A 26,525-nucleotide genomic window follows, 5' to 3' on the forward strand; every position below is an offset into this window, starting at 1 on the left:
TTCTTAAGCTAAAGAATTGTTTCATCTTTTAAAACTCTTTTGCTCTTGTGTTAAGACAACAGGAGGTCTACATGCATATTTTACCTAGAGTTCTGTCTTAGGTCTGGGTCTCAGTCTAGACCCAGACCAACTAGAGTATCAAAGCTAAAGGCCTTCATGTTGTCTTTCAAATGTTTTGCAACAACCTCCTTGCCCTTGTTTGTTGAAGGATGCCTTCTCTCAGGTTTGTGTGTTGCCTTCCTGTTTGTTTTTCCAGCAACTGTTCCCATTATTAAACTAAACCAACATTCATACAGTAAATATCCCTTACAAGAGTCAAATATACAGAACAAAGCATTCAAAAAATGTCATGCCTACATCACATTAAAGTCATTTACCAGTGTTTTTAACAGGACAAGGAAAGCAAGTGCGAAAAATCAAAGGGGCACTCTACCATTCTTACTCATGTTGGATAGTACATTACCTCAAGAAGTTTCATCAATTTCATTTGGACTGCTCATAGGTTAAAGTACTACTCATGGTGAGCAAGGGTAGTAGAATCTGGCCAAGAGGTTTATTTTTGCATATGACAGATATTAGATAGTTAGCTGTATTTTTTCCTTTGTTGGAAATAAGGATCTTGCTACTCAAAATGAATTCTTACGATGTCTAAGTCCAATAATAAAAAAAAAGAGTGGCGAGTCTGAAATGGAAATAGTTCAGAAAGTTGCTGCCAGCTAGGAAGATCCTGAGGATAAAACAGTGCTAATATAGTTACAAGAGAATAATGGACAAGCTAGATGTTTCGATCAAGTATGTAACCACTTAAAGTTAATTTGAACTATTTGGGGTGCTGTCTCCCTGGCATGGCAAGTTAACCTGCAGTTTAGTTTTGGACTTTTAAAGGGAAAAAACCCCTAGATAAATCCAAACCTTGTTGGGGAATTAAGAAAAAGAATGATCTGAATCCATTTTCCAATTGTAAAGTTTACTAGGAAAGGAGACAACCATCATGTCTTTGGACTATCAGATCAGAGGAAAGGAATGTTCCAACCAGCTTCTTTGGAAAGCAAATCCTATGGATGTTGCATTTGATGTTAAAAATGCAAATATGCTACATTGGGTACAAGGTCCACAAACTACTGTATGTGGGAAAAAATATGTATATTATGAAACTGGTAGGCATTGGGTTTTAGAAAGAAGGGGAAATTCTGTACAAAAAAAATCCCAAAGCAGTACAAGAGGATATCTTGCTCTTAAAGGAAGTATTTTAGGAAAGGAATTGAATTCACATTTCTATTCTGACCTAAATGTAGAAGAACAAGATATTCAATTACTGAAGACTAGGGTACCTAAACATTGGTGTCAATGAAGCTAGTGTGCAACAGCTGAGAATCTGGTCTATAATTTTTTCATCCTCTAGCAAGATTTAGAATCAAGCAAATCAGGTGTGTCTTCTGTTGGCTTACAATGTTTTAGATTTGCAAGCTGGATCTGGGTTTCTTAAAAAAGCCCCCTCCCCCCAAACCTATGACACTTATTTAGGCCATTTCCCATCTATGGGTCATTTTCAATTTTAAAAAGCAGATTTGCCTCTGGGAGGAAAGATATAATGGTTAAAATGGTTTATTGTGTTATCATTTACACCAGGTTTTTCCTTAATGCTTTGCAGACAAATGAAAATGACAGCCCTTCCATTGATAGGAGTTTTCTTGTTTGTGTTCTTACACACATTTGCATTCAACTGCTCCAATGAGAAGTGGGATCATAAGGTCACAAGAACCAATACAAGCAATATGATATTTTATTGTTATTTATACTGCATCACAGATGTACAAAGATTTACTGTAGTAAAAGATTTTATATAACACACAAAAGGTTCCCTGACCTAGAGAGCTTATTCCCTAAACCTCACTAGAACTGTATACACAAGAGACTAGACATAATTCATGTAGATTTAGGATCTCATACAAAGAAATAGCTACCTGAATTTTTTCCCTAGCTGATCTCCCTGCTATGCAGCAACTGCTGTGTCTTCAAAGGCATTTGGTAATGAATCACTGTACCCAGATATTCCAGTCCTACATCTGCCAATAGATACCAGTGAAGAGAAAGGAAATCATTCCTTAGAATCAATAGCCCCCAATTCTGAGTGATTAACTTCCTGCAGTACCATCTATAGAATAGCATTGCACACGAAGCTGACCAAATTCCAACATCTCAATATCAACTAACTGGCTTTGATTTGTTATTTATTGAAAGGGGAAAGTAGACTATACTGATAAAACACTAACAATTTGTCAAGTGCTTTTAGCTTCTGCTATTCTCATGATGACCAATCTCCTGGATTGTAAAAAGGGGTAACGTGGGAAAAACAGGTAGGAGTAATAAGAAAAAAAAATAAATTGGATGCTTAAGAGCTTCTGCTTAGACAGAAAGTGTTATCTGTTAGAGAAAGTGTCCTGGATTAGTGACTTCATAACAATCTACAAGTAAGGGAAGAGATTTGATAGTAGAGGCTCTTTAATCTACAAGGGGGAAAAAAGGTAGAAGATCACAATAGTTAAAAGCTGAAACCTAGACAATTCAGACTAGAAATAAGTTTCACATTAAGTGAACATAATCAACTTGCCTCGAGATATGGTGGATTCACCATCACTTGAAGTCTAAGTCAAGACTGGAGGTCTTTCCAAAACATCTGCTAAAGCGCAAACAGAAGTTACAGCCTTAATCCAGAAGTTAAGGCGGTGACGTTTTATACCCTGTGTTATGCAGGAGGTCAGCCTAGAGGATTGTAATAAGCTCTTCTGGTCTTAAATTCTATTTCCAGTTCTGTCAGTCACTTGCTGCCTGACTGTAGTCAAGTTACTTAGCCACTCTTTGCCTCAGTCTCCCTTCTGCACTAGTGAGACAATACCCACCTTTGAAAAAGTGCTTTGAGGTCCTCAGATGAAAGACAGCCAGTAGGATTCAGTTTTATTGTGGACCCTCAATATCTGAACATGATTGGGTGTATCTAGCTGAGCATTGGGTGGCCTCTCACTTTCTAGTTTCTCTTGTATTTCCTACTTCAAGATTTTCCCCCCCCTCTCCTAGGGAAAAAGGATACCTTTACCTGTAGAAAATTATGTCAAACAAAGTGTGTCCTAGACATTTGGAAGCACCTCAACAAGTTTTATTTATTATGTTGGCCCCCACCTCCCACCAGGGGCCAGTTAAATGGAGTAACTGAAGAGTTATGTTAATACAGAAGAGGCAGCTTCTTGACACAGTCAGGCCACAAGTTAGAGGCATCAACCCAAACCTAAGGCAAAGCTCTTGGAAAGGAAGGGACAGAAAAGTCAGAGAATGTGCATGAGTGCGCCCATGCCATTGTCTCTTAATTAGACACAAAATATCATTGTCAGGTGGTTTACCCCTTTGTAAGAGTAGTTTTGTTTCCCCCTCCCCATCATGAGGAAGGGATACACCATCCCATGTGACTATAGGTCTCAGTTCTGCCACTTTTGTACTGAATAGCACCTTGCTGCATGAATAGACCCATTGAAATAAGTATTACACAACGGGTGAAACCCTGGCTCTACGGAAGTCAAAAGCAAGACATCCACTGACTTCCGTGGAGCCAGGGTTTCACACAACACAGGTAAGGGTGATCAACTCATGACCTAAGGCTGCATGGTTAAAAGATTCAAATCAGGACAGGAGCATAGTAAGCTTGCATGTGCCACCTTTTGTTGTCTGTCAAAACGCACTTCCATATTTCTAATAGTTCTCAGCTTTCTATTCCAGCCACTTGAATTCTAGAGAGGTTTAAAAAAAGCAGGGTGTGTGTTGGGGGCAGGGTGAGAAATAGTTACAAAATTTTTCTCCTCTACAGATTAAGAAATGGCTAAATCATTTTTACTAATATTTTTAAAAACAGTCATCTTTGGGCAGAGTCCAAGGCTGGAAAATTTTCCATCAGGTTTGAGTATAGCAGAGTCAATTGCTTTTTTGGGTTTGGGGGGGGAGGAGAGAATAAAGCCACTGGAAGAACTCAGTTTGTTTTGAAGAAAACAAAACTCCACACATACCACAGATATTTGCCCTCCAAACTCACTTGCCAGAAAAGAAAATAGACCCTGAAAGTTTCATTCGGGTTGAACAGAGCATTTTGAATCACTGTTTCTAAAAGTGTTTCAGAACAAAATGTTGAAATGGTTTGTTTCAAAAAAGTCCGAAGAAAGCATTTTAACATCTCCAGTGGTTTCTTCATTTTTGTTTTTGGCCAAGCTATTCAAATTCACAAATAGTTTTGGTGCCCCCCCAAAATGCATTTTGGGGGGGTGTGAGGAGAATCACCCAGATCTACTTATGGGCATCAGAAGAGATGGTAAACATTTGGTAAGCCTGCCATATACTTTAAAGATAGAAAAGTTTAAAAAACTAACTCCATTCAAAGGAACATGAAAATACTAGTAGGAAGGTAAATGACCAGAGACTTTTTAAAGTTTTCCAAGACGAAACAATATCAGGTGTTATAGAATTACCTCTTTTCATATTCTGTCTGTGTCCATCAGAACAAGCAAGCAAACAAATTAAATTGCTATCTTGTTAAGTAGTTTGACCACTGCAAAACTATTTGTCTGAGTGACACTTATTATTAACTAACATCTTTTTCCTGTCACAGACCTGAAAGTCAGTTTTATATCTCCCATCTTTTCTGTAAATAACTTTGGATCTGATGTCTTGACACTGGGATTTTTATTAGACTCTTTCAAATAAGAAGAAGAAACAAGAACTCGTGCAGATTGTATGAGCATTCTACTAGTTGCAAATCCTTTGGCATAAACATTTATAAGATAATAGTAAAGCTACTTCGTAGGTCCCAAGCCCAAAGTGGACAAGGCTGAGTCCTGCTAATTGCCACATTTTCATATTTGAGTAATAAGCACCCTTTATTGAACAAGTGGCAGTTTCTTTCTAGCTGCACATAATTTACCAGGAAATAACCATTAGGTAACAGAAAATTGTTTATACCACATTCACATGAGGTTTTGCCATCTGTTCAGCTGAGCCTGTTATTCTGTTGGCTAGAGCCCCAGGGTAGGTGTATCCCCATTTTGGTGCATAGAGCCCTTTTGGCAGTGGAACCGGTGTAGTCGTGCTGTTCAGAGCGGGGGTCTGTATATATCAGGGTATACATGTCACCTGCAAGACATTAAGTACTCCTCTGTGACAACTCCCTCCATGGCAGCACACTAGCAGTAGGCTGGGAAGAGTTGGAGGTGTAGGCAGTGGATCCTCTACTATATTGATCCTGCTATCCTTTTTAGGGGAAGGTGCTTATAGATTGTAGAAACTGCTTCAGCCCACTGACATACTGAGGAAAGAGATGCAAGAGAAAAATCTTGCTCCACTGAAGCCAGTGGGAGTTTTGCAGTTGACTTCAGTGGGGCCAGGATTTCATCAGCAATCTTAACATAGCATGCAATAATGTGACAGTCATTCGTATTAGGCATTAATGATCATTAGGATGGTTGCCCAAACTGAGAAGGTTTAAGGACTATTGTACATCGAACACTAAAAACTACTCTAATGCCCAGGTCACAAGTAGTTGTTAATTTTAAAGTGGGAACTGCCGAGATTTTATTAAATGTTTTCTATAAGTTTGAGTTCTTTTAAAAGGGGGAAAAAAATGGACTGTAGAAATAGGTGTGGTTTGCTTTTTATAAGCCTGATCCAAAGGCCATTAAAAAAGTACCCCCATTGACTTTAGTGGGTTTTGAATCAAGCTGTACATGCTGCAGATGACTGGCTGCAAACCAGCTGTGTTGTACATCTGCAATGAGCCACCAGCTTGGGATGCAATTAAGGTTGAGACCAAAAACTAAAGATTCACAGACCTTCTGGTTCCTCCTCACCTCTCTCATGAGGAAGGTCACTAAGAGCAAGAAAGACACTCCAGCCTTTAGGTCCTGAATCTATCATCAGATTCAGGCATGTATGCCCATGTGCCAACCTAATGAAATCAATGGGTATCTACACAGACAAGGGTCTGCCTGCATAGATTCAACTGCAAGACTGTGGTCACAGTTGGACCATTCTCCATGGATTGGTTCCATTCCTAATCCATTCTCTGGGAGCAGGATCTCTTTGGGTAACTTGTCTGGGAGTTCCACAAGCAAGCTTTGAACTACACTCCAGTGATATTATCCAAAAGATATCATCTAACTGGCATTATATACCAAGTTACCAAATAGTAACTTGAGTGCATAGATACTGAGTGCTTTGGAGCCTTTGTTGTTATAGAACCCTACACGTATCACCCAGGATGATTGCAATATTTGGTCATAAAATCTTGGGAGGAGGGGAATACTGTATAATTCTGAGTTATTTCCCCCAATTGAAAAAATGGGGCTTTTTGGCAAACTGTCATAATATAGCAGTTTTTATGATAGAAAATTGCAAACCGCCTCCCTCTATTCCAAAATTGGATATGTTGTAATATTAAAAACAAAGCTTAGTCAAAATCAAAATTTTAATATTTAGTTTTATAATCCCTGCTATCAATTTTAATTACCATTATGCTAATTTACCCTCAAAATGGACTTTTTTGCAAAAGAAGTCCAAAAATAAACCCTCAAACTTTCCTGTTTTCATTTCCTCTCCTCCATATCCCAGAGACTACTCAAAATGGGAAATCCTCAGATTTCCAAGTTGTCTATTTTCATTGCAAATATTGTGCCCAGTCCAGGCATTGGGCAGCAATTTCATTGGTGCACATCACATTCAGCTATAAATTGTCATGCTTTGTCTCAGTGCAGTCACCTTATTTTCTCATTCTGTTGAGAGACTAAAACTGTAACAAAGCTTTGTCTCCTACATATAGGCCAGGGGAAAACTATGAAAGAGGAAATTGGCCACAGCCATTGCTCACTCACCCAGGCTCCATGGTATTATTGAAACTGTGACCACTGTCTGAAAAGTGCCTACCTTATATAAAAACGGCACTTTCCTGATTCAGTGATTCTGCCCCACTGTATATTCAAGATCAGTCGTCATGTAGAATGAAAGTAATTCACATGGCAAGTACACAGTAAATCATTTGTACAATGTACTCCCTGTTTAAAAATGAAACCGTGATAATTGGCTGTCATGTGTGAACTAAAGTTTGTATCTAAGTTAGTTTTGTAGTTAAGCACTTCAGCCTTTCAACTACACCTGTGGTGCTGGTTGAAAAGAGAACCCATGGATGTGCTTCTTGATTTAAGTGTTGATCCTTTAGTGGAGGACCCCTGAGGGGGATCCTTTTAAGGCCTATCTGGCTTCAAGATTAAACTCAATAAGTTCATGGAGGAGATGGTACGATGGGATAACATGATTTTGGCAATTAACTGATCTTTAACTATTCATGGTAAATAGGCCCAATGGCCTGTGATGGGATGTTAGATGGGGGTGGGATCTGAGTTACTACAGAGAATTCTTTCCTGTGTGTCTGGCTGGTGAATCTTGCCCACATGCTCAGGGTTCAGCTGATTGCCATATTTGGGGTCGGGAAGGAATTTTCCTCCAGGGCAGACCGGAAGAGGCCCTGGGGGTTTTTTGCCTTCCTCTGTGGCATGGGGCACAGGTCACTTGCTGGAGGATTCTCTGCACCTTGAAGTCTTTAAACCATGATTTGAGGATTTCGATAGCTCAGACATAGGTGAGAGGTTTATTGCAGGAGTGGGTGGGTGATTCTGTGACCTGCGTTGTGCAGGAGGTCAGACTAGATGATCATAATGGTCCCTTCTGACCTTAATATCTATGATTAAGTCTTGTCAATGAAGTCAGTATAGATATATTCAAAAAAGATCACCAAGGTATATTACACACAAATAGCTTAGATTATAGAAGTGTGCAATCATTGAAGACTGTACTGTAAAATGCAAATGTGAAAAGCTAAGTTTACAACTTTAGCTTTGGATGTATTCTGAGTTTGGAATGCCCACCCATACAATTTTAATATTCCACATCCTGTTTCTGTTAACAAAAATCCAAGGGAGATCATAAAAAACCTAAATCCTACATTGTGAATTATTTGGCTAGTATAACTAGTGTGCCCTGTCCCATACCCCTTATGAGGTCTGCCAGAGGAGGCTCCCGTCTTTTGTACCTTAGGAATGGTAGAAAGTTTGACTTACTGTTAACACACTCCCTTGTGGCTGGACATAGCACCTCCTGCTGATAGCTGCTCTGGCCCTGCTATGGTCTCATGCTGCAGTGAGGTCATTTTAAAGTCTCTCCACTTCCAAGGAGAGCAAGAAGTCCAATAAACTAAAAAACAAAACAACTTCAGCCTACCCAGGCTCACTCCTGGGCTCAGCAGGGCTGTCCTCCCTCTGTTGCATAGACCACCACCTTCTAGGGCTCTCTCTCTGGAGAGACAGTTCCAAACTCAATATTTCTTTTCCTTCTCATCACCTTTCCCAATGGCTTGTAGAGGAACACAGACCTTCCTTCTCCTCTGCATATCAGTCCAGGGACCCTGTGGTGAGCAGCTAAGGTCTGCTCCCTCAGGCTCCTTCCTAGATTTCTTTCTAACTTTGTCAGTTCAAACCCTTTCCCACAGCACCTCCCTGGGCTTACTATACAGCTGCCTGGCTAGACCTATGCTTTACTCCATAACCATCAAAAAAGGGTAGTGGGGGGGGGAGAAGAGGAAAAGACTGCAGAGTTCTTCTCTCCCTGCAATCTCCTTTTCCTCTCAGATTCCTCTTTATGATCACCTCCCAGCTGAGTTTCATCTTCAGCTGGGCCTGACCCAGCCTCCCAGTGCAAGCAAGTGTTTTAATTGATCTCTCTAGCTCCTATTAACCTTTTGAGAGGGAGGACTATATACCCTTCTTCTCCCCATCACAGGAACACTGACATTCCATCCATAGTTTAATATGCTTTTAGTCTGTGATAAACCACTGAGTCCCAGGAGTGTAAATATTTCCAAAGAAGTGGGGGACTGTCAATCTTCTCCTTTGCTTTCCCATTTAAGTACACTTGCTCATATCCAGTATCAAGGAAGCAACACCACTTCGCATGCAAAGTATTTTAAGTGCACTAGCTGAAAAGGTTTATACTTGGGTCCTGAAAAATCATACCAAGTAAGTTGATATATCAGCACCATTTTCAATCTGCATCATTTGAAATGTTGGTGTATGGGGGGGGAGAAGATGGGGATATTGTTTATAGTCCAAGGCTATGCTCCCCTATCAAACTGCAGAGAGGGGGTATCATGTACCAGGTATGGACTGGTACAGAGCTTCCACCCCAGAGATACAGAAGAAAAATACCCAACACTTGGTGCTATATTATCCATTCAAAAACTTGAAAACCCAAAACACTGCTCCTCGAAAGTATTTTTGATGAGTCCTGGAGTTAAGTCATCTCTGGCAGGAGTGATTTAGCACTATTTACAGAGAGAGAGATATTTTCAGAGGCAGAGAAATCACCTAGATAAGCCTTTCTATTTAGTTGTGGGATTTCAACAAGAGGCTCTTGGGAGTTCCCCCTATAATAATCATTTCTTTTCACTATGAGAACCCTAGGGGACTGTGCAACTTTTGTGGTACAAGTATATTGTGCGGTCAGGAGCCTGGTCTCTGCTGCAGTGCATCCTCACTAAATTCTTCAACTGCGCAGCTACATTAAAGAAGCTTCTATGCAATGTAACATTATTGGATGGCTATTTGCATGCCAGAAAAGTGAAACCATGGAATGTTAAGTGACTCAACTAGGAAACTTATGAAATCTTAACAAGCGTGAGTGCAATACCTGCAGCTGCTCTCAAATTTCAAGGGATGTCACTCCTTTTACTTTAACAATTGCCTTCCAAACAAGGTTGGTGGATCCTCTTTTATTGTTGAAAATGATTCTTTACTTCTGATATAAAACAGACTATAAGAGGGAGTTATTTATATTAAACTGAGCATGTTACGTTATCACAAATAATTCTCATGTCCCTCATTTTGGGTTTGTCACACATTGCATTTCACATTTGAACATTGGCAGGTTAAAAAGTGTGGTACACACTATAACCCTTTGCATTGTTCATACTTAATTCACTGCCAGATATTTTCACGATTTCTGTTAGCATACAACTACCCGGGACAATGTGCTGGATTCCATTCTGGCTATGCATCATCGGAATCATCACTTAAAAGTGTTAATATCTTTGTTACTGATAATGTTTGAGTCAGAAAGATGATCAGTTTTACTTGTAGTCTTAATATGGGGATGGACTAGATATTAAGACAATTGTGGGACCCCATGAGGTCACTTTTACTGAGTCACCTATCAGAGAAGTCACACATTTTGCACCACCAAGTAGAGGTTGTCCCCGCCTTCTCTACTGAAGAAAATGCTAAAAACAACGTTTAACTTAGCACTAACTCTAATGTGAGATGTTGCATTCAGAGGTGTCAATGGCAGCAACTGATTAAAATAGTCTTTTTACTTAGCTGTTACTTGTCAGAATCTTATTGAGTCAGTATTGAGGAGACGACAAGATTAGAGACCCTGGTTCAAGATTAGAGGTCTTGATTTTCCACTATCTTGCACTTTGTGCAGTCACTTCCACCTAATTTGCACTACCTTAGTGCAGGTGTAATAGTACCCGAGCATAATGGATGCATTTTATACCCAATTTTCAATGTTTTCAAAGGTGTGAGCGAGCAATGAAGATCCAAAGTAGTGGAAAAGGTGGAGTAAGTTTCTATTTTTTATGACCCTTTTATAGTCTCTCAGGTGTATGTTTCTTAATAGACAGGGGTTTGTCATAAAACCACCATTATATTTTGCATTAGATGACTCTTATTGCCAGCCTCAGATTTAGTACAACACATGAAGGCAAACAAACAATTGAATATTGACAAAATGCTTATATACACACACACACTTGCTAGAAATCTAAACACGAAGATGAGTGAACTAGAGTGCCTGACTTTGAATGAGGCTATTGATATAATAGGTATCACAGAAACTTGGTGGAATGAGGATAATCAATGTGACATGATAATAACAGGTATAAAATATACAAGAATGACAGAGTAGGTTGCACTGGTGGGGGAATAGCATCACATGTGAAAGAAAGCACAGAATCAAAGGTAAAAATCTTACATGAAACAAATTGTACCATATAATCTCTCTAGAAAGAAATTCCATGCGTGAATTATAAGAGTACAACAGCAAGGAATGCACTACTGACCAGGATGGTTGCAATGTTTGCTAAATGCTAAGAGAGGCTACAAAAGTATTAAGCACAACAATAATGGACAATTTCAACTATCCTCATTTTGACTGGGTAAATATCACCTCAGGGCACAATGCAGAGATAAAATTGCTAGACACCATAAGTGACTGCTTCTTGGAGTATCTAGTCCTGCAACTCAGAAAGGGAGAGGCAATTCTTGATGTAGTCCTGAGCAGAGTACAGGATCTTCTCCAAGAGATAATTATAGCTGAACAGCTCAGTAATAGTGACCATAACATAATTAAATTTAGCTTGTAGGGGGAAATTAAAAAACAAAACACCCTCATAGCAATGAGGTGACTCACCAGTGCAGCACCTCCTGTTGGTCATCCTGGGAATTAGCTCTCCAGAGCACCCTCTGCAGGCCAGTGACTCACTTGCCACTGACCCTCATGTGCCTCCCAGACCCCAGTGCCCCTTTACCTTCGGGTGCTGCCCCCTGCAGTCTCTGGGTCTCCCCTCCCCAGGGAGACCCCTCCCTCTATCCCCACCTTGCCTCAGTGGCTACTGCCAGTCACCATCTAGCCCCCACTCACTGGGGCAGACTGCAGTCTGTAAACAACTCATCACGAGCAAGGAGGATTTGGACCTGCTGCCTTTGTCTAACCTTGGGCTGCCCCTCTGCAACCCCAGTACCTGCTTTGGGCCTGCAGGTTCTCCAGGCTGGAGCTCCTCAGGCCTTTCCCCAGCCCTATTCAACTCCCAAACAGCTAAGCCCTTCTCTCAACAACTAAACCACTCACAGCCCTTTTATAGGACTAGCTGTGGCCTGATTGGGGCATGGCTCCAGCTGCAGCTGCTTCCCCAATCAGCCTAGCCTATTGGCTCCCAGGGGAAGCCCTTTCCTAGGGCTGTTTGAACTCCTTCAGGACCGGAATGGGTGACCATCCCGCTACACCCCCCACCCCATCACACTAACATTGAAGTTTAAGCAGGGGAACTACACAAAAATTAGGATGCTTGTTAGAAATTAAAAGAAGCTGTCGCCAGGATTAAATGCCTGAAAGGAGCATGGGGACAATTTAAAAACACCATAATAGAAGCTTCAGCCTAAATGTATACCCCAAATCAGAAAAGACAATAAAGAAGTCCAAAAGAATGCCACCAACGCTAAACAGCAAACCAATGAAGGTCCTCAGAGGCAGAAAGGCATCCTTTAACATTTGAAAGTCATATCCAAGTGAGGATAACAGGAAGGTTCACAAACTCTGGCAGGTTAAGTATGGAAGTATAAGGCAAGCCAAAAAAGAATTTGAGAAGCAAATTGCTACACATGAAAAAAACAATGAGATTTTTTTTTTATTTTTAATGTACATCAGCAGCAGGAAGCCTGCCAAACAGGCAATGAGGCCACGAGGTGACCAAGGTATTAAAGGAGCACTGAAGGAAGACAAGGCCACAGAAGAGAAAACAAATGAATTCTTTGCATCAGTCTTCACTGCAGAGGCTGTGGGGAAGACACTTCATATTTGTCACCCAAAAAGGATAGCTCTGTTGTGTGTACTGTCCCACACTGACATGTCAAGAGAAGCGGTTTTAGATCACACTGATAAATTAAACAGTCACCAGGGCCAGACGGAATTCACCCAAGAGTTCTAAAGGAACTCAAATATGAAATTGCTGAACTGCTAATTGTTGTATATAACCTATTGCTGAAACAAGCCTCTGTACTAGATGATTCTGGCAATTACAGGCCAGTAAGCCTAACTTCAGTATTGGGCAAACTGGTAGAAACTATAGTAGAGAACAGAATTATCAGACACTGAGATAAACACGATATGTTGGGGAAGAGTCAACACAGCTTTTGTAAAGGGAAGTTAGGCCTCACCAATCATAATGCCACTATGTAAATTCATGGTGCACCCACACCTTGAATACTGTGTCCATTTCTGATTGACCCATTTCAAAAAACAAATAGTGGAACTCGAAAAGGTTCCATAAAGGGCAACAAAGATTATCAGGGTATGGAACGGCTTCTATATGGAGAGACGAAAAAGATTAGGGCTGTCACCTTAGAATAGTGGTGACTAAGGGAGGGCGGGGAGGATAAGAATAGAGGTCTATAAAATCCTGAATGGTGTGGAAAAGTGTTATGTACTTTTTTCCACAGTACAAAAACCTGGAGTCACCTGAAGAAACTAATAGGTGGCAGGTTTAATACAAACACAGGAAGTACTTTTTTTTTCACATAGTTAACTAGTGGAACTCATTGCCATAGGATGGACAAAGGTATATCATAACAGAACTAGATAAATTCATGGAGAATAGGTCCATCAATGGCTATGGTCAGGGATGTAACCCCTTGCTTGTGGTGACCCTAAATGTCTGACTGTCAGGAGGGAAAGAGAGGGCTGGAGCACTCCAAGTGCCCTGTGGTGTACCCTCCCTCCTGAATCTCTGGCAATGGCCAATGTTGGAAGGCAGGATACTGGGCCAGATGGACCATTGGTATGACTCAGTATGGCCGTTCTTATTTATTTTATTAATTTAGATATAAATAATAGTTAAATATGTCGATTCAAGGCTCTAAGTGCCTTGATTTTGACAGAAAATGTAGAAACACCAACCATCATGTGAGCCCGTCGCTGAATGACCTGCAGTGCTTCATGGGAGTCATATGACTACATTGCCTTATGAGAGACATAGTCTGCCCAGGGAACCCAGGCCACAGGGGACAATGGAGGCACAAAACACCGAGAACTACATCTCCCAGGAATTATTATGATGCTACCAGGAAAAGTAGTTTAATGTTGAACTGATTCAAAATAAGGCATTTTGACATTTCTGAATTAAGAAATTTCTGAAATTTTCATTCTGCAGAAAATTCTAATATTTTAGCTGTTCAGCCCAATGTGAGATGAAAAAAAAAAAGTCAAAATATCAGAATTTCCCACCAGACAGAAATTCCAGTTTTCACTCACCTCTACTCACCAGAAACCCCACATATGCTCGGGCGTATCCTGGTTCAAGACAAGCCTTTTTTTTTTCCCCCAGTGAATGGTAGACTAGAAAGGATATATTAGAAATTATGAATATTACTTCAGTACTGTGTCATGGACTAGGTCCACATTGTGCTAGATGCTGTATAAACACAGAACAAAAAGACAGTCCCTGTTCCACACAGTTTGAGGTATAAGACAAGAGAGAGACGCTGGCTATAGACAGACAAACACCAGGAAAGCAATGGGACAATATAAGTGAGTATGACAGACAGTGGTTTCAGCACATGAACTGCCTGCTGGGGTTTTTTTGTTTGGTTTTTTTTTTGGCAGGCTGCATAGAAAAGGACATGTGGTACTAAAATGTCTTCTGGTTTGCATTTAACTTCCAGTAACGCCTTTTTAAAAAGAACGTTGTTACAATAATGTTTGCAACATAGTTTGATGGCTTCGCGCCAAATTCTGCTATGAGTTACATTGATGTGAATTGGTGTTGACTCCAGATTTCTTTTGGTGTAACAGAGCAGCATTTGACACTGTTATCCAAAGCAATAACATTGTGTGCTGAAATTAATCTTAAAGCAAGCTGATTTTAGCTGCTAAATGTTTTATAAATACGAGAAAGGATCAGCGGGTAGATTTTTTTTTTTTTTTTTGTTAAAAATAAGCAAGCACTAAGACAAATTCAAAGGGGTCAGAGAATTCCCCCCTTCTCTCCTGCATTAGAAATACTATTTGTGGTGCAACAATATGGAAAGATTCTTTCTTTAATACTTGCCAAACCAAAACTGTTCCAAATCAGCACGATGCCACAAGACATGAAATACATTAATAATTGGAGGGCAAGTTTGGCAAATTCTTATACCCTGGTGGAGCACTCCTAAGTTAATCACAGAATCATAGAATATCAGGGCTGGACGGGACCTCAGGAGGTCATCTAGTCCAACCCCCGGCTCAAAGCAGGACCAATCCCCAACTAAATCATCCCAGCCAGGGCTTTGTCAAGCCTGACCTTAAAAACATCTAAGGAAGGAGATTCCACCACCTCCCTAGGTGACGCATTCCAGTGTTTCACCACCATCCTAGTGAAAAAGTTTTTCCTAATACATATGTATGTTAGAGTATTTTAATGTGAATGATTTTTTTAAAAAAATTGTGTTGTTTACAAACTCACTGGAATGCCAGGATTGTTTTACTGCACCCTGTCCCTTTAAGGATTGGAGTTCTACCAAGAGGTCAAAGGGGACACACTCATGAATATGAGTAGGGTGTGGTCCGTGGAGAGATGGTGTGCTCCTAAAAGGCTCGCCAGTAGTGACATTTGTGCAAACTGTGTTTTTTTAAGAGTCTAGGTTTAATAAAAGTCCAGTTTTACCAAACTAGAGTAAGGACATAAGAAACTGGTCCTAGGAAATCTTACAAATTTCTGCGGAACACATTATTTATCTGACAAATGAAGGGCTAGACTGTGTCACCGTTATTCATGTGTCATAGTATCTCACTCTTCAAATAGTCCCACTGAAATTAGAAGTTACTGTTGGCCAGCACCAAGAAGGCACAAGAAGCTTTACTACTCTTTGTGCCTCTGAAGAGGAATCTTGTTGGGAGCTTAATCATTGCTTCCTCCTGTTGAGGGTCTAGGTATCTGAAGAAGAATGGAGTAAGTGTCAGGCCATGGCTCCACTGGTTCTCTACCCACAACAGATAGCTCAGCTAGCTATTATGGCGGGGGCAGCATGTTTCACATTCTTCAAGAGTGGTGCAGCAAGCACGTTGTTGTATGGTGAGATCCTGGGGGAAATTCTGGCTGTCAGCTGGAATTCCTATTCCTCCTGTATTTTCCAACTGCTGCATAGCCCTTCTCTACTGCCTGATGGTGCAGAAGGCAGAGTTTACCCCTGTAAAGTTAGCATTTCTTGCCTTACTCATCTTTTCTGAAAATAAGTTTATATGCCATATAATATATTACAGTAGGAATATCCTTCTTGAACTTTATCTGCATATATATATATATATATTAGGGCTGTCGATTAATCACAGTTAACTCCCAGGATTAACTAAAAAAAAATTAATCACGATTAATCGCACTGTTAATACCAATCAAAATGTATTAAATATTTTGGATGTTTTTCTACATTTTCAAATTGATTTAAACATAAGGACATAAGAATGGCCATACTGGGTCAGACCAAAGGTCCATCCAGCCCAGTATCCTGTGTGGTGACAGTGGCCTATGCCAGGTGCCCCAGAGGGAGTGAACCTAACAGGTAATGCTCAAGTGATCTCTCTCCTGCCATCCATCTCCACCATCTGACAAACAGAGGCTAGGGACACCATTCCTTACCCAACCTGGCTAATAGCCATTAATGGACTTAACCTCCATGAATTTATCTAGTTCGCTTTTAAACCCTGTTATAGTCCTAGCCTTCACAACCTCCTCAGGCAAGAAGTTCCACAGGTTGACTGTGAGGTGTGTGAAGAAGAACTTCCTTTTATTTGGTTTAAACCTGCTGCCCATTAATTTCATTTGGTGGCCCCTAGTTCTTATATTATGGGAACAAGTAAATAACTTTTCCTTATTCACTTTCTCCACACCACTCATGATTTTATATACCTCTATCCTATCCGCCCTTAGTTTCCTCTTTTCCAAGCTGAAAAGTCCTAGTCTCTTTAATCTCTCCTGATATGGGACCCGTTCCAAACCCCTAACCATTTTAGTTGCCCTTTTCTGAACCTTTTCTAATGCCAGTATATCTTTTTTTGAGATGAGAGGACCACATCTGTATGTAGTATTCAAGATGTGGGCATACCATGGATTTATATAAGGGCAATAAGATATTCTCTGTCTTATTCTCCATCTCTTTTTTAATGATTCCTAACATCCTGTTTCTTTTTTTGACTGCTGCTGCACACCACATGGATGTCTTCAGAGAACCAGCCACGATGACTCCAAGATCTCTTTCCTGATTAGTTGTAGCTAAACTAGCCCCCATCATATTGTATGTATAGTTGGGGTTATTTTTTCCAATGTGCATTACTTTACATTTATCCACATTAAATTTCATTTGCCATTTTGTTGCCCAGTCACTTAGTTTTGTGAGATCCTTTTGAAGTTCTTCACAGTCTGCTTTGGTCTTAACTATCTTGAGCAGTTTAGTATCGTCTGCAAACTTTGCCACCTCGCTGTTTACCCCTTTCTCCAGATCGTTTATGAATAAGTTGAATAGGATTGGTCCTAGGACTGACCCTTGGGGAACACCACTAGTTATCCTCTCCATTCTGAAAATTTACCATTTATTCCTAGCCTTTGTTCCCTGTCTTTTAACCGGTTCTCAATCCATGAAAGGATCTTCCCTCTTACCCCATGACAACTTAATTTATGTAAGAGCCTTTGGTGAGTGACCTTGTCAAAGGCTTTCTGGAAACCTAAGTACACTATGTCCACTGGATCTCCCTTGTCCACATGTTTGTTGACCCCTTCAAAGAACTCTGATAGATTAGTAAGACATGATTTCCCTTTACAGAAACCATGCTGACTTTTGCCCACCAATTTATGTTCTTCTATGTGTCTGACAATTTTACTCTTTACTATTGTTTCAACTAATTTGCCCAGTACTGACGTTAGACTTATCAGTCTGTAATTGCTGGGATCACCTCTAGAGCCCTTTTTAAATATTGGCATTACATTAGCTATCTTCCAGTCATTCGGTACAGTAGCTGATTTAAAGGACAGGTTACAAACCATAGTTAATAGTTCCGCAATTTCACATTTGAGTTCTTTCAGAACTCTTGGGTGAATGCCATCTGGTGCCGGTGATTTGTTACTGTTAAGTTTCTCAATTAATTCCAAAACCTCCTCTAGTGACACTTCAATCTGTGACAATTCCGCAGATTTGTCACCTACAAAGGATGGCTCAGGTTTGGGAATCTCCCTAACATCCTCAGCCGTGAAGACTGAAGCAAAGAATTCATTTAATTTCTCCGCAATGACTTTATCAGCTTTAAGCGCTCCTTTTTTATCTCGATCGTCCAGGGGCCCCACTGGTTGTTTAGCAGGCTTCCTGCTTCTGATGTACTTTAAAAACATTTTGTTATTACCTTTTGAGTTTTTAGCTAGCTATTCTTCAAACTCCTTTTTGGCTTTTCTTATTACATCTTTCCAGTTAATTTGACAGTGTTTATGCTCCTTTCTATTTATCTCACTAGGATTTGACTTCCACTTTTTAAAAGATGCCTTTTTATCTCTCACTGCTTCTTTTACATGGTTCTTCAGTCACGGTGGCTCTTTTTTAGTTCTTTTACTGTGCTTTTTAATTTGGGGTATACATTTAAGTTGGGCCTCTCTTATGGTGTCTTTGAAAAGTGTCCATGCAGCTTGCAGAGATTCATTCTAGTCACGGTATCTTTTAATTTCTGTTTAACTAACCTCATTTTTGCATAGTTCCCCTTTCTGAAATTAAATGCCACATTGTTGGGCTGTTGAGGTGTTCTTCCCACCACAGGAATGCTAAATGTTATTATATTATGGTCACTATTTCCAAGCAGTCCTATTATAGTTACCTCTTGGACCAAATCCTGTGCTCCACTCAGGACTAGATCGAGAATTGCCTCTCCCCTTTTGGGTTCCTGTACCAGCTGCTGCAAGAAGCAGTCATTTAAAGTATCGACAGATTTTGTCTCTGCATTTCATCCTGCGGTAACATGTACGCAGTCAATATGGGGATAATTGAAATCCCGCACTATTATTGAGTTCTTTATTTTGATAGCCTCTCTAATCTCCCTTAGCATTTCATCGTCACTATCACTGTCCTGGTCAGGTGGTTGATAGTAGATCCCTACTGTTATATTCTTATTAGAGCATGGAATTACTATCCATAGAGATTCTATGGAATATGTGGATTCATTTAAGATTTTTACTTCATTTGAGTCTATATTTTCTTTCAGATATAGTGCCATTCCTCCCCCCCTCCTCCGCATGACCTGTTCTGTCCTTCTGATATATTTTGTACCCCAGAATGATTGTGTCCCATTGATTGTCCTCACTCCGCCAGATTTCTGTGATGCCTATTATATCAATATCCTCCTTTAACACGAGGGACTCTAGTTCACCCATCTTATTATTTAGACTTCTAGCATTTGTGTACAAGCACTTTAAAAACTTGTCACTGTTTATTTGTCTGCCCTTTTCTGATGTGTCAGATTCTTTTTTATGTGAATGTTTCTCATCTGATCTGGCCCATACTTTATCCTCTTCCATCCTCTCCTCCTGACTAAAACCTAGAGAATCTCTATCAATAGATTCTCCTCTAAGAGAAGTCTCTGTCCGATCCATGTGTGCCTCTGCAGCAATCAGCTTTCCCCATCTCTTAGTTTAAAAACTACTCTGCAACCTTTTTAATGTTAAGTGCCAGCAGTCTGGATCCACTTTGGTTTAGGTGGAGCCCATCCTTCCTGGATAGGCTCCCCCTATCGCATAAGTTTCCCCAGTTCCAAATAAATCTAAACCCCTCCTCTCTACACCATCATCTCATCCACTCAGCATACAAAGTGCACACTGCTCACTTATTATTTTTGATTACAAATATTTGCACTGTATAAATGCTACACAAAATAATAGTATTTTTCAATACACCTCATACAAGTACTGTAGTGCAGTCTCTTTATCGTGAAAGTGTAACTTACAAATATACATTATTTTGTTACATAACCACTCTAAAAAAAACACCCAGTGTCAAACTTCAGAGCCTGTAACTCCATTCAGTCCTACTTCTTCTTCAGCCAATCGCTAAGATAAACAAGTTTGTTTTCATTTATGGGAGATAATGCTGACTGCTTCTTATTCACAATGTCATCTGAAAATGAGAACAGGTGTTCACGTGGCACCTTGGTAGCCAGCATTGCAAGATATTTACATGACAGATATGCTGAACATTTGTATGCCCCATATGCTTTGGCCACCATTCCGGAGGACATGCTTCTATGCTGACGAGGCTTGTTAAGAAAATGATGTGTTAATTAAATTTGTGACTGATTTTTTTGGGGGAGAATTCTATGTCTCCTGTTATGTTTTACCTGCATTCTGCCATATATTTCATGTTATAGCAGTCTCGGACGGTGACCTAGCACATTTTGATTTTAAGAACACTTTCACAGCAGATTTGACAAAACGCAAAGAAGGTACCAATGTGAGATTTCTAAAAATAGCTGCAGCACTTGACCCAAGATTTAAGAATCTGCAGTGCTACCCAAAATCTGAGAGGGATGAGGTGTGGAGCATGCTTTCAGAAGTCTCAAAAGAGCAACACTCAGATGTGGAAACTACAGAACCCAATCCACCAAAAGAGAAAACCAGTCTTCTGCTGGTGTCATCTTATTCAGATAATGAAAATGAACAAGCGTCGGTCCGCTCTGCTTTGGATCATTATCAAGCAGAACCTGTCATCAGCATGGATGCATGTCCTCTGGAATGGTGGTTGAAGCATCAAGGTACATATATATCTTTAGCGCATCTGGCACGTAAATATCTTGCGACACCGGCTACAACAGGGTCATGCAAACTCCCGTTCTCATTTTCAGGTGACATTGTAAACAAGAAGCAGGCAGCATTATCTCCTGCAAATTGTCACCTAATTTGTTTGTCTGAGCCATTGGCTGAAGTAGGACTGAGTGGACTTGTAGGCTTTAAAGTTTTACATTATTTAATTTTTGAATGCAGTTTTTTTTGTACATAAATCTACATTTGTAAGTTTTGTTTTTTACAGTGCAAATATTTGTAATAAAAATATAAAGTGATCACTGTACACTTTGTATTTTGTGTTGAATTTGAAATCAACGTCTGAAAATGTAGAAAACATCCAAAATATTTAAATAAATGTATTCTATTATTAACAGTGCAATTAATTGTGATTAATTTTTTTAATCATGTGATTAATCATGGCAATTTTTTTAATAGCTTGAAAGCCCCAGTAAACCCAACCCCCAACCCCCCACACACACGAAAGGTAAGGAAACCCCTTTCAACATAAGTAATAGAATTGTGATCAAAATCTATTGTGCACTGAATCTTGAAAAAAATATATGAAATTTCACATATTTCAGTAAGAAGATTTTTTTTGGGGGGGGGGAACTCATGGAAATTTTATTTTGCAGTAACATTTTGGCAAATAGTTTTTGTATAGCCATGATGGTAGCATCACATGTGTATGTTAAATTGCAAAGAGTGCCATTTCCAAGCCTTTGTAGACATTCAAGGACATATTTTATTTATTTGTTTTATTTAGCGTGTGTTTCTAGGGTGCCCACAACCCTACCTGCTGAGACTCACATACATTAATAGATTAATTCTAGCACTCCCATGAAGCAGAGAAAAGTATTACTATCATCCTCACATTACAAATGGGGAACTGAGGCACCAAGAAATTAACTGACTTGTTCAAGGTCACAGAGAAGTCTGTGGTAGAATCAAGAACAGAATCTAGTTCTCCTGAGTCTTAGTCTAGTGCTTTAATCACAAGACCATCAGCCCTCTCTTTATTTTGGCCATGTAAACTGATTTGTGAATAAAAAGCTGATTGAGGGAAAACTTATAGCAACATATCAACAGTCACATGTTGGAAACTTTATTTAGAAAGCCATTTCTCTTCAGCTCACAGACCATCTGGTGTATGTAGGCTTCAGTGGCACTTTACAGGATATCACACTTTCAGGTTTGCAGCCCTTGATCCTGTCCGATTTCACAGCTGGTTGATCCATCTGCTTAAATGACAAACACCGATAATTATATAAAGTTTTCACAACTCTAAAAATGACATCAATAGGTGAATAAACAAATGGAATAAGATTTTCTGAATGTTTATAATATACAAAGGAAACCCACACACTAAGGCCACAATTCTGACTTCACTGGGACTCTGTCTCGGCATGGGGGCTGCTCATGTGGTTCTCTTTGCAGGCTCAGGGCCTCACGTATAGATGTAGAAAGCAGACACACCTCATTTCATGTCTATAACTTGACTCCTAACCTGGAGAAAATACATGACTGCCACCTCTACAGATTTTGATTTAAATGGGTCATTTGTTTCATTAATTTATATGGGCAAAGCATTTTTCACAGCCTCTGTACTTTACTGCATCAGTAGAAGTATATGCTACCACAAGCTCTACTAATTATTACCTGAGACAAGTGTTTTCTCCCCTTTTAAAATAAGGATGCAATTGCTCTGAATTGCCCCATTTGTTAAAAAAACAACTGGCCATGAGCTGAACGTTAAGCACATTAGTAATCCTGTCAATTTCAGATGGAATTAAAATAAAACATATCTATAATGGTTTGCTGGACTGGTTGGATTATTTTAATATAAAGTTTTAAATGCTTCAGACAACTCTAGATTTTTATTATATACTTCATGTATTCAATATGTGAGAAAATCTATTTAATCTTAAGTTCATCCTGATCCCAGCAAACAGCTTGAGTAAACAGCTGAGAAAAAGATCCCAAGCTAACATACCCACCTCCAAGAGTACTTTCTTCCATACACAGTAGCAGTTGCACGTGGTTGGTATGACAGAGTAGATTGGACAGTGGAGGGAAAGTAAATGATGAATGGATGCATAAGAGTTGCTGGATGTGGGAAAGAGATACACTGTAGATTTGAGGGAAAAGAATGAGTGTGTGGAATGAGTGTGTGGAAAAGGATGGATGAGTGATGAGTGTGTATGTGGGGAGAGAGGACATATGTGGTATGAAAATGAGTGAACATATATGGGGGATGAGTGATGGATGGGGAAATAGGGCTTTATTGAGTAGAAAACACAGATCAAAGAGGAAGGTACAGACAGAAATACTGAGATTGAAAGGGTGCAAGAGATGGATAAGATGGAAGGAGAGCAATTGGCGATGACACAATACAAGAGAGTGAGTAAAGATAGGAGAGAATGCATAACAGGAAAGAAAAGACAAAAGGAAATGCGAGCAAAAAATCTCTGAAAGAGAGACGAATAGGTACTATAGAAAGATAGAAAATGTGGATTGAATGGAAAAAAGAGAACAAAAACAACAGAGACCTATGAATTATGTTTAAATAAAAGAGATCAATTAATTTTAAAGGTGAAACCAAATATGCACACAGGGCTATGAACCACACTTTGTTCTTTGTGACAAGACACATGAAGAGCAGTACTTTTGTCTCTGAAATGTATCAGATTGCGCTATCACAAGTTTCCACATATAGAGACACAGGATAAGAGAAAAAGCACCTTATTCAGAAAGTTTCTTTGATCATTTTCCGAGCAATCTTTTATTAAAAAAAAAAAAAGTCAGAAATATCCTCCTGCTTAGTGTTTTCTCACAGCACTTGTGATTTACATAGGTGTTAAAACCTTAGCCAATTTATGTTCACAATCTGCTTCTTGGTTTGCAGTTGAGATCTAGAATGTGGTATCATTTACAGGAAAGGGGAAAAAAATCCAGGAAATAATATAAACTAAATTAAACTTTCCTTAATGTCCTTAAGTAGTAGCTCCTTATTTCCTTAAAATAAAATAATACTTAACAAGAGAGAGGGACTTATTGTACCTAGCTGATAAGGGGGCCTAGAGCCCTGAAAGGGCTTCAGGAAATGTAGATATTAGTTATACCAGAGCCTCTGGCACTAGCAATATTGATGGTAAGGCCAGAGGTTTTTGCTCAGAGAGAGCGTTGACCTCATGGGTTCAAGAATCAGCTGAAGGATGAAGAGTGTTCCAACTGCGTCAATAGTTTCACCAAGGACAAGGGGTATGAATCCAAGCCAACAATGAGGACTTCATGGCCTCCTCAGAAGACCAGGTACAATCTGGCAATGTTGCCTAGCATATATCCATAGTTGCCATTCCCCTACAACTGTCCTTAACAAATAAATAGCCTTCAAAGCTTGTCAGATAATGGGATATTTTTCCCCATGGAAATTTCTGATTTTTCAGAAAAAGAAAAATAATCAAAAGTTGAAAAATGTACACTGAAAATTCTTAACTCAAAGTTGAACATTTGGATTTAAAAATGTTACAGTGGGGTCTCACAGGAGCTGTAGTTTGTATGGCCCTATTGTCCTCTGTGGGCTGGGTTCCCAGGCCAGACTACACCTTGTTTGATGCACCATGGATTCCCCTTTTGCTGAGGCCATGGCCCTGGTATGAGTCCCTTGCCATGGTATGTCATCGGAGATGTAGTCCTGCTGAGTAACCTGGGCAATGGCGGGCATGAGGAAACAAACTACAACTCTCATGAGGCACTATGATGGCATTTCCAAATTAAAAATATCAGTTTTTGTATGTTCAGTTTGAGGAAAAGTTGAAAGATTATGTGGAAAGCAGAAAATTTCTTCATCCAAAACTAAATTTTCCATCAAAAAACAGTTTAGATGGAAAATATTTGACCAGCCTCACTAGGGAGTTCTCATGCTAAGGTCTGTTAGAGAATCTTGAGTAGGTAGTACACTGGCAGAGGGCAAACCAAGCCATGACTCACATCAGGCCTGACACACTCATTGTCCCAACACACTATTGTCATCATCTGTATCTCAAAAGTGTCATGTAAAGTATCATATACAAACTGGTATCATGCTGGTCCTGAAAATTATTGCATGATGTATGTACAAAGAGTTTTAAAGGCGTGCTGGAAATCTGTAATTAAAATGTGTTTGGCAGGCAGCACAAAAAGCCTACCCTGCCTTTGAGAAAGGAATGCATATGTACTTTTGTGACCAGACTGATCACAGAGGACAATGAAAAGTACATTTTCATGTAAGGTCAACAAAGCCATCAAGTTAGCAAGTGGGGGAGATTACTGCTTTATGATCATGATGGAGGAATGGAGTCTGCAGAGATTATTGCTTTATGATCATGATGGAGGAATGGAATCTGCACACCCAGGAAGCCTTCCTGCCTCTTGAAACAGAGACAATGAACTCTGGCGTAATATAAGGAGCAAAGAGACATTCAAGTCATCCGTCACCTGAGAGAACCAAGAAGAACAGTGCTTTGTATTTATGAAAGATTGGTTCTCCTGCCAAAACAGACTGGAACATGCTGACAACTTGATGTGAATAAGAAACTATGCTAAACAAAGCTACATCTTTCTAGAATTAAGTTCTAGACACTAGCAAAAGGGCTATTTTTGTTTTGTTGATAACCTTTTCATATCTCTTTCATTCTTGCTTGAAATCACTTGAATCTATTTTCTGTGTTAATAAACGTATTCTTAGTGTTATTACAAAGCATTTCAGTGCTGTATATTCAGGTGAAATGTATAACCCCTGCTGAGATAACAAGTGGTTGTGTGTACTGACTCTTTGGAGGCAGTGAAGTTGGTGTTACCTCTGTGAGTGTCCAGTAGGAGGAACTGGAAAATGCAGGAGAGATGATTTCGAGGAGGCTTGGTACCCAATGTGTTGTTGGGGTCATCTGCAAGGCGTAAGTGGAGCGGTGAAGTCAGGATGAGACCATTGTGTTGTGAGCACATTGCTGGTGTCAGCACTCTGAACCAAATCTGCCCAGTATAGGGAAACCCATGGACACAAGGCAGATAGTGACAGAACCCCATATTGATGTTTTGAGGGTTCACCCAGATCACAGTAATATCTTTACGGAGTAAGTTCCTTATACTCTAAACGGTCCAGTCATGCTCCCGCTTAAATAGCAAAATTCAAGTGGGATCAGGATAAAACTATACCAAACTAGTATGAAAGTCACCATTTGAATGAATGGGACTGCATTTGGGATTCAATAGCTATTGACTCTGTAGCCATTATAGTATTATAATCCACAGATGCTGCAGTGGTATTTCATTGTAACTGCTTTGGGATCAGGTTCCCCTTTAATGATCCTTTAAAAATTACTCTTCACTTTTTGAAACATGGTTTTGTAAAGGCTCAAGTGTTCAGATAAATATGCTAATTATTTTATCTCTTGCTTTAGGAATGATGTAGTTTTGGAACACTGCCAAACGCATTCTTGTCACACCAGATAACTAGTTTTGCCTCAGCCACCGAACAAGAATATCTCAGCACAATCAGAGTTCTCAGAGACAAGTTGCAAGTCATCTTAAGATTCCAATATTAAATCTCTGGTGCACTTTTTATGTGACCTTTGGCTCAAAAAAACCAGCACAAAATGATTCCAAAATAGAGGTGACTGCCGTTCTTTAACTGTAGCTTTAAGAACTAGAATTGCAATAGATTCTTTAGGGAAAAAATTATATCAAAAGAAAGTCTTTAAATATAGCTCTCTCTGGTGACTGTGCTGCAGTTTAATGGATTTCATTTAGAAAGTAGTGAATATTTTTCTCTCCCTTTATTCTTGTAGAG

The sequence above is a fragment of the Lepidochelys olivacea genome (genome assembly GCF_965140295.1).
Source record: "Lepidochelys olivacea isolate rLepOli2 genome assembly, chromosome: 5".
Classification (NCBI taxonomy): Eukaryota; Metazoa; Chordata; order Testudines; family Cheloniidae; genus Lepidochelys; species Lepidochelys olivacea.